This window comes from Magnolia sinica, chromosome 19, assembly GCF_029962835.1.
Source record: "Magnolia sinica isolate HGM2019 chromosome 19, MsV1, whole genome shotgun sequence".
Classification (NCBI taxonomy): Eukaryota; Viridiplantae; Streptophyta; class Magnoliopsida; order Magnoliales; family Magnoliaceae; genus Magnolia; species Magnolia sinica.
The window spans coordinates 28068573-28072181 of record NC_080591.1 but is presented as its reverse complement, the minus strand read 5'-3'; the positions used below and the strand labels follow the sequence as shown (position 1 = coordinate 28072181).

Here is a 3609-nt window from a genome sequence, read left to right as displayed (position 1 = left end):
TGTTTACAGGAATTAAGGAAGGAAGATTGTCTTCAAAAGAAGGAGCTCTCAAATCTTCAGACATTCATCATCTCCTTTTCTCGGGTTCTTCTTTCCAATTCTCGTTTGTATAGCTTTCTCTTGTTTTAGGAATTCATAACTTTTTCCTTTAGTTTTATTCATTTTAGGTTGCATCTTAGTTTAGTTTTCTTTCTTATTGCAATAACATAGTTTATGCTAGGACGTAGATCTCTGAATATAGAACTAGCACCGTTTGATCCTGAGATTGAAAGAACAATTCGTGAAAGATTGAGAAATAATCCTGTTGAAATGGCGAATGAGACTGAAGTTAAAGCTCTCAAAGATTATTCAGCTCCTGTCCAATTTAATGCGCCTTCATGCATAGTGTTGCCAACCACTACGGCAGCACACTTTGACTTAAACATGGAGTCATACAATTGTTGCCATCCTTTTATGGATTGGACAAGGAGGACCCATATCATCATGTGAAAGAATTCTTAAACATTTGCTCCACCTTTAAGTTCCAAAACTTCTCAGACGATTCGATCCGCCTACGCCTGTTTCCTTTTTCTTTGAAGGATAAGGCGAAAGCATGGTTGAATTCTCTAGAAGTTGGATCTATCACTACATGGGACCAACTATCTAAGAAGTTCTTAAACAAGTTCTTCCCCGTTCACAAAACCAATGCCCTCCGTAGAGAAATTACTAACTTCACACAAAAAGAGGGCGAGCACTTTCATGAATGTTGGGAAAGATGGAAGGACTTGCTTCTTAAATGTCCTCACCATGGTTTTGAGAAGTGGCAACAAGTTCAATACTTCTATGGCAGTCTGACACCACAGAACCGTCGCATGGTTGATGCCACCAGTGGAGGGTCATTCATGACCAAAAGTGATGTCGAAGCGTGGAACTTCTTTGAAACCTTGTGCGAAAATTCCCAGCAATGGGATTATTCAAATAGAGGTGACAGAAGTCCCCAACCACAAAAGAGAGGTGGTATATATGAGATAGGAGTCATGCCAGAGCTGAGCGCCAAGCTTGATAACCTGACAAAGAAAGTTGATGCTCTGGTATTAAATAATGGACCACCACAAACAGCTCAAGTCGAGGCATGTGCCACATGTTCTAGTCCTGCCCATCCTATGCAGTCTTGTCCATCTGGTGCAGCATTCCCAGAACTTCTCTCTGAACAAGTTCATGCTATGAACACTTTTCAAAAATCTGGGAATGATCCTTACTCAAACACCTATAATCCAGGGTGGGCTAGACATCCAAATTTCTCTTGGGCAAAAGGACCACAACAAGGAGGACCATCTGGAAATCCTCCTATGCAACCTTACTCCCAAGTTGGCAGTCAACAACCTCAACAGTTTCCACAATATCAACAACTGCCTACACAATCAAGGAAACCATCTCTTGAGGATACACTCCATCTTTTCATGCAGAGTTCTCTCCAATTCCAAAAGGACACCCAACAAACCTTACTGGCCAACCAGCAAAGCTTACATGCAAATGCACAATCCATTGCCAAGCTGGAAGTACAAATGGGTCAACTAGCTGCCACATTGAGTGAGAGAGAGAAGGGCAAGTTCCCTAGCCAACCTGAGGCTAATCCAAAGGGACAGTATGAGATTGGCTCTAATTCCAACCAAGGGCAATATCATGAACAGGCCAAATCGATCACTACCCTTAGGTCAGGCAAGCAGATTGATAACAGAATAGAGATGCCTGGGGATGAATCAAATTCTAAAACAGAAGATCAAGATGAAGCAGAGAGCCATACCAATGCATCCAAAGTCCAAAAGCTCTCTGACTCTCCAAGAGCCACTAATGTGCCACCTTATGTGCCCAAAGCACCCTTTCCTCAACGTCTGGCACCAATAAAGAAAAGAAATAACTTTGATGAAATCTTGGATGTGTTTCAAAAAGTGCAAGTCAACATCCCGTTGCTTGACGCTATCAAGCAAGTCCCTGCTTACGCTAAGTTTCTTAAAGATTTATGCACTCAAAAGCGTAAGCAAAATGTTCATAAGAAAGTCTTCCTTGCAGAGCAGCTCAGCTCCATGATTCAACATAACACCCCTCCTAAATTTAGGGATCCAGGAGCTCCCACCATTTCTTGCGGCATAGGAGATCATAAGATCGGGAAGGCATTACTTGATTTAGGGGCGAGTGTCAATTTGTTACCATATTCGGTTTATGAGCAGCTAAGACTTGGTGAGTTGAAACCGACTAAGGTAACATTACAACTAGCCGATAGATCTGTCAAGGTGCCCCGGGGTGTTATTGAAGATGTGTTAATCCAGGTTGATAAATTTTATTTTCCAGTGGATTTCATAGTTATAGATACTCAGCCTGTCCAGAATCTTCATAGTCAGATCCCAGTCATTTTGGGTCATCCATTTTTGGCCACATCTAATGCTATTATCAATTGCAGGAATGGAGTTATGAAATTGTCCTTTGGTAACATGAATATTAAACTCAATGTTTTCAATGCAGGACAACAATCCTCCGATTTGGATGACATATTTGAAGTGGACATGATCGAGAGCCTTGTGCAGGACTCCTTCCATACATCTCTTGAGACCTGCTTAGCACAATCGGGCATGGTTTTGACATTGATAGTCCCATCCATGAAGTCAATGCATTGCTCGACTCTACTCCTATATTGGAGACTGAAAAATGGAGAGCGAAAGTGGAACCTCTCCATCCCTCTGAGACCCTTCTTGACAGCATAGCTTCTGACTCTGAGAAGACAAAGGCGAGCAGGCTGCTTAATGTTCTTAGAGCATATAAGGCAGCAATTGAACGGAAGATAGTGGAAATACAGGGAGTATGCCCCACGATATGTATGGATCATGCTGTGGAAATGTCGCATAACATGCAAAGGAAGCGTGATCCTAACATAGAAGAAGTCGTTCGAGCAGAAGTCCTTAAATTATTTGACTATAGTGTCAGTTGCCTTATTTCAGATAGCACAGTTCATGGGAACTCACATCACTTGTCTGGGATCGGTTAATGAAAGTGTTGAGGTAATTTCTTTGGCGGACCCCGGTTATAAAGATTATTTCATTCATGGTCCGTTCTTGTCTGGCTGAAGACGTTAAACTTAGCGCTCATGGGAGGCAACCCAGCCTTTTGCTTTATTGTATTGCTTTTTATTTCATTCATTTTCATTTTTCTTAGTTAGTTACTTCAATGTTTGTGGGTAACATTACTGCAAACCCTCACGAGACTACAACTCGTCCACTAGGGGTAACCTAGGGGTTTAAAGGCTTGTTGCATGCGCTAAATGCAATCGAGAGCACCTGCGAAAGTGGTATAGGTAGGATCTTCTTTTCTTTTTGTTATTTTTGCTTCTGTTAATTTCTCTCTTGCCCTAACTTGCTCTTACATTGATAATTTTGGGAAGCCTCTTGATTCTCCGTCCAGGTACTATCTTTCCCTCATTCCTCTTTTATTATTCGTTGTCCCATGTGCATCGCATGATTATTTCTTTTACATTGAGGACAATGTAGATTTTAGGTTGGGGGTGGGAGATTAGGTAACCTTGGTCTTGAGCAAAATTTGTGAAAATTTTTAAATTTTTTTTTTCTGAAATTTCTATTG

General features: G+C 41.3%; 1 non-coding gene across 1 annotated transcript; it reads right to left on the bottom strand.

The window, feature by feature from the left end:
* Nucleotides 1-686: 686 nt before the first annotated feature.
* On the bottom strand, nucleotides 687-793 carry LOC131235741 (small nucleolar RNA R71). The gene has a single exon (XR_009166263.1). It is a non-coding gene; the product is annotated as a small nucleolar RNA R71 (small nucleolar RNA).
* Nucleotides 794-3609: the final 2816 nt, after the last annotated feature.